Genomic DNA, 9,888 nt, shown 5'->3' on the forward strand with positions numbered 1-9,888 from the left:
CTGCAGGGAGAGTGTGTCACCTCCCGGGCACTACGTGTAATTGCAGGGAGAGAGCGCAGCCCCCAGGCACCGCATGTTACTGCAGGCAGAGAGCGCCACCTCCCGGGCATCGTGTGGTACTGCAGGGAGAGTGTGCTACCCCTCAGGCATTGCGTGTTCATGCAGGGAGAGAGCACCAACGCCCAGGCGACGGGGGTAACTGCAAGGAGAGAGCGTCATCCCCCGGGCGGCAGGGGGTACTGCAAGGAGAGAATGCCACCTCCCGGGCACCATGTGTTAATGTAGGCAGTGAGCGCTACCCCCCGGACAGCGGGTGGAACTGCAGGGAGAGAGCGCCACCTCCCGGGCACCACGTGTTACTGCAGAGAGAGAGCGTCACCCCTCGGGCACCGTGCGGTACTGCAGGGAGAGAGCGCCACACCCCGGGCACCGTGTATTACTGGAGCCAGTGAGCGCCACCTCCCGGGCACCTTACGGTACTGCAGGGAGAGTGCGCCACTCCCCGGGCGGCGGGAGAACTGCAGGGAGAGAGCGCCAACCCCGGGCACCATCCGGTACAGCAGGGAGAGAGCACCAACCCACGATCACATTGCGGTACTTCAGGGAGGGAGCTCCACCCTCCGAGCACCGTGCGGTACTTCAAGGAGAGAGCACCACCCTCCCCGGGCACCGCGTGTTACTGCAGGGGAATGCCACCCCCCTGGGAACCATGCAGTACTGCAGTGAGAGAGTGCCACCCACCGGGCACTGTGCAGTACGGCAGGGAGAGAGAGCCACCCCCAGGGCACCAGGCGTACCGCAGTGAGAGTGTGTCACCTCCCGGGCACTACATATAACTGCAGGGAGAGAGCGCAGCCCCCAGGCACCGCATGTTACTGCAGGGAGAGAGCGCCACCTCCCGGGCATCGTGTGGTACTGCAGGGAGAGTGGGCCACCCCTCAGGCATTGCGTGCTCATGCAGGGAGAGAGCGCCAATGCCCAGGCGACGGGGGTGACTGCAAGGACAGAGTGTCATCCCCCGGGCGGCAGGGGGTACTGCAAGGAGAGAATGCCACCTCCCGGGCACCATGTGGTAATGTAGGCAGTGAGCGCTATCCCCCCAAGACGGCGGGTGGAACTGCAGGGAGAGAGCGCCACGTCCCGGGCACCGCGTGTTACTGCAGAGAGAGAGCGTCACCCCTCGGGCACCGTGCAGTACTGCAGTGAGAGAGCGCCACACCCCAGGCACCGTGTATTACTGGAGCCAGTGAGCGCCACCTCCCGGGCACCATACGGTACTGCAGGGAGAGAGTGCCACACCCCGGGCACCGTGTGGTACTGCAGGGAAAGAGCGCCACTGCCGGGCACCGTGCGGTACTGCAGGGAGAGTGTACCGCCCCCGGGCATTACGTGTTACTGCAGGGAGAGAGTGCCACCCCCCGGGCATTGTGTGTTACTGCAGGGAGAGAGTGCCACCCCCCGGGCATTGTGTGTTACTGCAGGGAGAGAGCGCAACCTCCCGGGCACCGTGCGATAATGCAGGGAGAGTGTGCCAACTTCCGGGCAATGTGCGGTGCTGCAGGGAGAGAGCGCCACCCCCGGGCACCATGCAGTACTGCAGGGAGTGAGCGCCACCACCTGGGCACTGCGGGTTACTGCAGGGAGAGAGCGCCACGCCCCGGGCACCGTGCGGTACTGCAAGCAGTGAGCTCCAACTCCCAGGAACCGTGCGGTACTGCAGGGAAGGGAGCGCCACCCCCCGGGCACCGCGTGTTACTGCAGGGAGAGTGTGCCAACCCTGGGCACCGTGTGTTACTGTAGGGAGTGGGCGCCACGCCCCGGGCACCGCGTATTACTGCAGGGAGAATGTGTCACCTCCTGGACACCGAGTGTAACTGCAGGGAGAGAATGCAGCCCCCAGGCACCAATGTTACTGCAGGGGAGAGCGCGCAGCTCCCGGGCACCGCGTGTTGCTGCAGGAATAGAGTGCCACCTCCCGGACACCTTGTGGTACTGCAGGAAGAGTGTGCCACCCCTCAGGCATTGCGTGTTCGTGCAGGGAGAGAGCGCCAAAGCCCGGGCGGCGGGGTAACTGCAGGCAGAGAGCACCACCTCCCGGGCACTGCATGTTACTGCAGGGAGAGAACGCCACCTCTCGGGCACCGTGCGGTACAGCAGGGAGAGAGCACCACCCCACGATCACCGTGCGGTACTTCAGGGAGAGAGCGCCACCCCCCGAGCACCGTGCGGTACTTCAAGGAGAGAGCACCACCCTCCCCGGGCACCACGTTTTACTGCAGGGGAGCGCCACCCCCCTGGGCACCGTGCGGTACTGTAGGGAGAGAACGCCACCCCCTCGGCACCGTGCTGTGCTGCAGGGAGAGAGCGCCACATCCCAGGCACCGTGCGGTACTGCAGGGAGAGAACGTCACCCCACAGGCACCATGCGGTACTGCAGGGAGAGAGTGCCACCCACTTGGCACCGTGCAGTACGGCAGGGAGAGAGAGCCACCCCCCGGGCACCGGGCGTACTGCAGGGAGAGTGTGTCACCTCCCGGGCACGACGTGTAATTGCAGGGAGAGAGCGCAGCCCCCAGGCACCGCATGTTACTGCAGGCAGAGAGCGCCACCTCCCGGGCATCGTGTGGTACTGCAGGGAGAGTGTGCTACCCCTCAGGCATTGCGTGTTCGTGCAGGGAGAGAGCACCAACGCCCAGGCGACGGGGGTAACTGCAAGGAGAGAACGTGATCCCCCGGGCGGCAGGGGGTACTGCAAGGAGAGAATGCCACCTCCCGGGCACCATGTGTTAATGTAGGCAGTGAGCGCTACCCCCCGGACGGCGGGTGGAACTGCAGGGAGAGAGCGCCACCTCCCGGGCACCACGTGTTACTGCAGAGAGAGAGCGTCACCCCTCGGGCACCGTGCGGTACTGCAGGGAGAGAGCGCCACACCCCGGGCACCGTGTATTACTGGAGCCAGTGAGCGCCACCTCCCGGGCACCATACGGTACTGCAGGGAGAGAGCGCCACCCCCCGGGCGGCGGGAGAACTGCAGGGAGAGAGCACCAACCCCGGGCACCATCCGGTACAGCAGGGAGAGAGCACCAACCCACGATCACATTGCGGTACTTCAGGGAGGGAGCTCCACCCTCCGAGCACCGTGCGGTACTTCAAGGAGAGAGCACCACCCTCCCCGGGCACCGCGTGTTACTGCAGGGGAATGCCACCCCCCTGGGAACCATGCAGTACTGCAGTGAGAGAGTGCCACCCACCGGGCACTGTGCAGTACGGCAGGGAGAGAGAGCCACCCCCAGGGCACCAGGCGTACCGCAGTGAGAGTGTGTCACCTCCCGGGCACTACATATAACTGCAGGGAGAGAGCGCAGCCCCCAGGCACCACATGTTACTGCAGGTAGAGAGCGCCACCTCCCGGGCATCGTGTGGTACTGCAGGGAGAGTGGGCCACCCCTCAGGCATTGCGTGCTCATGCAGGGAGAGAGCACCAATGCTCAGGCGACGGGGGTAACTGCAAGGAGAGAGCGTCATCCCCCGGGAGGCAGGGGGTACTGCAAGGAGAGAATGCCACCTCCCGGGCACCATGTGTAATGTAGGCAGTGAGCGCTATCCCCCCAAGACGGCGGGTGGAACTGCAGGGAGAGAGCGCCACCTCCCGGGCACCGCGTGTTACTGCAGAGAGAGAGCGTCACCCCTCGGGCACCGTGCAGTACTGCAGTGAGAGAGCGCCACACCCCGGGCACCGTGTATTACTGGAGACAGTGAGCGCCACCTCCCGGGCACTGTGCGGTACTGCAGGGAGAGAGCGCCACACCCCGGGCACCGTGCGGTACTGCAGGGAAAGAGCGCCACTGCCGGGCACCGTGCGGTACTGCAGGGAGAGTGTACCGCCCCCGGGCATTACGTGTTGCTGCAGGGAGAGAGTGCCACCCCCTGGGCATTGTGTGTTACTGCAGGGAGAGAGTGCCACCCCCCGGGCATTGTGTGTTACTGCAGGGAGAGAGTGCCACCCCCGGGCATGCTTGTTACTGCATGGAGAGAGCGCCACCCCCCGGGCACCGTGCAGCACTGCAGGGAGAGCGCAACCTCCTGGGCACCGTGCGGTAATGTAGTGAGAGTGTGCCACCTTCCGGGCACCGTGCGGTACTGCAAGGAGAGAGCGCCACCTCCCGGGCACCATGCGGTACTGCAGGGAGAGAGTGCCACCTCCCAGGCACCATGCGTTACTGCAAGGAGAGAGCGCCACCTCCCGGGCGCAATGCGGTACTGCAGGGAGAGAGCGCCACCTCCCGGGCACCATGCGGTACTGCAGGGAGAGGGTGCCACCTCCCGGGCACCATGTGGTACTGCAGGGAGAGAGTGCCACCTCCCGGGCACCGTGCGGTGCTGCAGGGAGAGAGCGCCACCCCCGGGCACCATGCGGTACTGCAGGGAGAGAGCGTCACCAACTGGGCACTGCAGGTTACTGCAGGGAGAGAGCGCCACACACCGGGCACCATGCGATACTGCAAGCTGTGAGCTCCAACTCCCGGGAACCATGCGGTACTGCAGGGAGGGAGCGCCACCACACGGGCACCGCGTGTTACTGCAGGGAGAGTGTGCCATCCCCCCGTGCACCGCATGTAACTGCGGTGAGAGTGTGCCACCCCCCCGGCACCGTACAGTACTGCAGCGAGTGAGCGCCATCTCCAAGGCACCGTGCGGTACTGCAGTCAGTGAGCGCCACCTCCCGGGCACCGTGCAGTATTGCGGAGAGAAAGCGCCACCTTCCGGGCAGTGTGCGGTACTGCAGGCAGTGAGCACCGCCCCCCCCCCCCCCCGTGCACTGCGTGTAACTGCAGGAAGAGAGCGCCACCACCGGGCACCAGGTGTAACTGCAGGGAGAGTGTGCCACCCCCCAGGCAACGTGCGGCGCTGCAGGGAGAGTGTGCCACCCCCCGGGCACCACGTGTTACTGCAGGGAGAGTGCTCCCCTCCCGGGCACCGTGCGGTGCTGTAGGGAGAGAGCGCCACCCCCCGGGCACTGCGTGTTACTGCAGGGAGAGAGCGCCACACCCCGGGCACCGTGCGGTACTGCAGGCAGTGAGCTCCAACTCCCGCGAACCGTGCGGTACTGCAGGGAGGGAGCGCCCCCCCCCCTAGGCATCACGTGTTTCTGCAGGGAGAGTGTGCCAAGCCCCCCCCCCCGGGCACCGCATGTAATTGCGGTGAGAGTGTGTCACCCGCCGGGCACCGTGCAGTATTGTGAGAGAAAGCTTCACCTCGCGGGCACTGTGCGGTACTGCAGGCAGTGAGCACCGCCCCCCGGGCACCACGTGTAACTGCAGGAAGAGTGCGCTACCCCCAGGCACCGCGTGTTACTGCAGGGAGTGTGTGCCACCCCTGGGCACCGTGCGGTGCTGCAAGGAACGTGTGCCACCCCCCGGGCACCACGTGTTACTGCAGGGAGAGTATGCCAACCCCCGGGCACTGCGTGTAGCTGCAGGGAGAAAGCGCCCCGCCGGGCACCGCATGTTGCTACAGGAAGAATGTGCCACCCCCCGGGCACCACGTGTTACTGCAGGGAGAGTGCACCGCTCCCGGGCACTGCATGCTACTGCAGGGAGAGAACGCCACCTCTCGGGCACCGTGCGGTACAGCAGGGAGAGAGCACCACCCCACGATCACCGTGCGGTACTTCAGGGAGAGAGCGCCACCCCCCGAGCACCGTGCGGTACTTCAAGGAGAGAGCACCACCCTCCCCGGGCACCACGTTTTACTGCAGGGGAGCGCCACCCCCCTGGGCACCGTGCGGTACTGTAGGGAGAGAACGCCACCCCCTCGGCACCGTGCTGTGCTGCAGGGAGAGAGCGCCACCTCCCAGGCACCGTGCGGTACTGCAGGGAGAGAACGTCACCCCACAGGCACCATGCGGTACTGCAGGGAGAGAGTGCCACCCACTTGGCACCGTGCAGTACGGCAGGGAGAGAGAGCCACCCCCCGGGCACCGGGCGTACTGCAGGGAGAGTGTGTCACCTCCCGGGCACTACGTGTAATTGCAGGGAGAGAGCGCAGCCCCCAGGCACCGCATGTTACTGCAGGCAGAGAGCGCCACCTCCCGGGCATCGTGTGGTACTGCAGGGAGAGTGTGCTACCCCTCAGGCATTGCGTGTTCGTGCAGGGAGAGAGCACCAACGCCCAGGCGACGGGGGTAACTGCAAGGAGAGAACGTGATCCCCCGGGCGGCAGGGGGTACTGCAAGGAGAGAATGCCACCTCCCGGGCACCATGTGTTAATGTAGGCAGTGAGCGCTACCCCCCGGACGGCGGGTGGAACTGCAGGGAGAGAGCGCCACCTCCCGGGCACCACGTGTTACTGCAGAGAGAGAGCGTCACCCCTCGGGCACCGTGCGGTACTGCAGGGAGAGAGCGCCACACCCCGGGCACCGTGTATTACTGGAGCCAGTGAGCGCCACCTCCCGGGCACCATACGGTACTGCAGGGAGAGAGCGCCACCCCCCGGGCGGCGGGAGAACTGCAGGGAGAGAGCACCAACCCCGGGCACCATCCGGTACAGCAGGGAGAGAGCACCAACCCACGATCACATTGCGGTACTTCAGGGAGGGAGCTCCACCCTCCGAGCACCGTGCGGTACTTCAAGGAGAGAGCACCACCCTCCCCGGGCACCGCGTGTTACTGCAGGGGAATGCCACCCCCCTGGGAACCATGCAGTACTGCAGTGAGAGAGTGCCACCCACCGGGCACTGTGCAGTACGGCAGGGAGAGAGAGCCACCCCCAGGGCACCAGGCGTACCGCAGTGAGAGTGTGTCACCTCCCGGGCACTACATATAACTGCAGGGAGAGAGCGCAGCCCCCAGGCACCACATGTTACTGCAGGTAGAGAGCGCCACCTCCCGGGCATCGTGTGGTACTGCAGGGAGAGTGGGCCACCCCTCAGGCATTGCGTGCTCATGCAGGGAGAGAGCACCAATGCTCAGGCGACGGGGGTAACTGCAAGGAGAGAGCGTCATCCCCCGGGAGGCAGGGGGTACTGCAAGGAGAGAATGCCACCTCCCGGGCACCATGTGTAATGTAGGCAGTGAGCGCTATCCCCCCAAGACGGCGGGTGGAACTGCAGGGAGAGAGCGCCACCTCCCGGGCACCGCGTGTTACTGCAGAGAGAGAGCGTCACCCCTCGGGCACCGTGCAGTACTGCAGTGAGAGAGCGCCACACCCCGGGCACCGTGTATTACTGGAGACAGTGAGCGCCACCTCCCGGGCACTGTGCGGTACTGCAGGGAGAGAGCGCCACACCCCGGGCACCGTGCGGTACTGCAGGGAAAGAGCGCCACTGCCGGGCACCGTGCGGTACTGCAGGGAGAGTGTACCGCCCCCGGGCATTACGTGTTGCTGCAGGGAGAGAGTGCCACCCCCTGGGCATTGTGTGTTACTGCAGGGAGAGAGTGCCACCCCCCGGGCATTGTGTGTTACTGCAGGGAGAGAGTGCCACCCCCGGGCATGCTTGTTACTGCATGGAGAGAGCGCCACCCCCCGGGCACCGTGCAGCACTGCAGGGAGAGCGCAACCTCCTGGGCACCGTGCGGTAATGTAGTGAGAGTGTGCCACCTTCCGGGCACCGTGCGGTACTGCAAGGAGAGAGCGCCACCTCCCGGGCACCATGCGGTACTGCAGGGAGAGAGTGCCACCTCCCAGGCACCATGCGGTACTGCAAGGAGAGAGCGCCACCTCCCGGGCGCAATGCGGTACTGCAGGGAGAGAGCGCCACCTCCTGGGCACCATGCGGTACTGCAGGGAGAGGGTGCCACCTCCCGGGCACCATGTGGTACTGCAGGGAGAGAGTGCCACCTCCCGGGCACCGTGCGGTGCTGCAGGGAGAGAGCGCCACCCCCGGGCACCATGCGGTACTGCAGGGAGAGAGCGTCACCAACTGGGCACTGCAGGTTACTGCAGGGAGAGAGCGCCACACACCGGGCACCATGCGATACTGCAAGCTGTGAGCTCCAACTCCCGGGAACCATGCGGTACTGCAGGGAGGGAGCGCCACCACACGGGCACCGCGTGTTACTGCAGGGAGAGTGTGCCATCCCCCCGTGCACCGCATGTAACTGCGGTGAGAGTGTGCCACCCCCCCGGCACCGTACAGTACTGCAGCGAGTGAGCGCCATCTCCAAGGCACTGTGCGGTACTGCAGTCAGTGAGCGCCACCTCCCGGGCACCGTGCAGTATTGCGGAGAGAAAGCGCCACCTTCCGGGCAATGTGCGGTACTGCAGGCAGTGAGCACCGCCCCCCCCCCCCCCCCCCGTGCACTGCGTGTAACTGCAGGAAGAGAGCGCCACCACCGGGCACCACGTGTAACTGCAGGGAGAGTGTGCCACCCCCCAGGCAACGTGCGGCGCTGCAGGGAGAGTGTGCCACCCCCCGGGCACCACGTGTTACTGCAGGGAGAGTGCTCCCCTCCCGGGCACCGTGCGGTGCTGTAGGGAGAGAGCGCCACCCCCCGGGCACTGCGTGTTACTGCAGGGAGAGAGCGCCACACCCCGGGCACCGTGCGGTACTGCAGGCAGTGAGCTCCAACTCCCGCGAACCGTGCGGTACTGCAGGGAGGGAGCGCCCCCCCCCCCAGGCATCACGTGTTTCTGCAGGGAGAGTGTGCCAAGCCCCCCCCCCCGGGCACCGCATGTAATTGCGGTGAGAGTGTGTCACCCGCCGGGCACCGTGCAGTATTGTGAGAGAAAGCTTCACCTCGCGGGCACTGTGCGGTACTGCAGGCAGTGAGCACCGCCCCCCGGGCACCACGTGTAACTGCAGGAAGAGTGCGCTACCCCCAGGCACCGCGTGTTACTGCAGGGAGTGTGTGCCACGCCTGGGCACCGTGCGGTGCTGCAAGGAACGTGTGCCACCCCCCGGGCACCACGTGTTACTGCAGGGAGAGTATGCCAACCCCCGGGCACTGCGTGTAGCTGCAGGGAGAAAGCGCCCCGCCGGGCACCGCATGTTGCTACAGGAAGAATGTGCCACCCCCCGGGCACCACGTGTTACTGCAGGGAGAGTGCACCGCTCCCGGGAACCACGTGTTACTGCAGGGAGAGAGCGCCCGCCCCTCCCGGGCAGCGTGTGTAACTGCAGGGAGAGTGTGCCACCCCTCACGCACCGTGTGTTACTGCAGGGAGAGAGCGCGACCTCCCGGGCACCACGTGTTACTGCAGAAAGAGAGCGCAGCCCCCGGGCACCGTCTGTTACTGCAGGGAGAATGTGCCACCCCCCGGGCACCACGTGTTACTGCAGGGAGAGAGCGCAGCCCCCGGGCACCGCCTGTGTTTTTTTTTAAATTCGTAGCCAATCGTTCCAATTCTTTGTCAAATCACAAACGCCAGAGGTCACCTTGCACATGCCAAGGATCACTCTGCGCCAATGCTCTTATCCAAAAGGCCCAGAGCCACTGCACCGTTCCTGGAAGTACTGCAATACCAGGTTCGTGCCATGGAGGTGGATGGGTCAGGTCCCCCACACACCTCCGTGGAGGTGGATGGGTCAACCCTCCCCACCCACCTCCTGTTTCCAAAAATACAAGCATATACCTTCCTGACCAGGGAGAAACCACCCGGAGGTCATGGTGGCTGGTCAGAAACGGTACTACACTTGATCTTAGCCAAAAGGCCGAGAAGAGCAGCCCCCGGGCACCGCCTGTTACTGCAGGGAGAATGTGCCACCCCCCGGGCACCACGTATTACTGCAGGGAGAGTGCACCGCTCCCAGGAACCGCGTGTTACTTTACAGAGAGAGCGCCACCTCCCGGGCACCGTGTGGTACTGCAGGGAGAGATCGTCACCACTTGGACGGCGGGTGGAACTGCAGAGAGAGAGCGCTACCCCCCAGGCACCGTGCGGTACTGC

General features: G+C 65.4%; 1 pseudogene; it reads right to left on the minus strand.

Annotated features, from left to right (window-relative positions):
- Window positions 1–9,429: 9,429 nt before the first annotated feature.
- On the minus strand, window positions 9,430–9,664 carry LOC139276659 (U2 spliceosomal RNA; annotated as a pseudogene).
- Window positions 9,665–9,888: the final 224 nt, after the last annotated feature.

Source organism: Pristiophorus japonicus, chromosome 11 (genome assembly GCF_044704955.1).
Source record: "Pristiophorus japonicus isolate sPriJap1 chromosome 11, sPriJap1.hap1, whole genome shotgun sequence".
Lineage (NCBI taxonomy): Eukaryota > Metazoa > Chordata > Chondrichthyes > Pristiophoridae > Pristiophorus > Pristiophorus japonicus.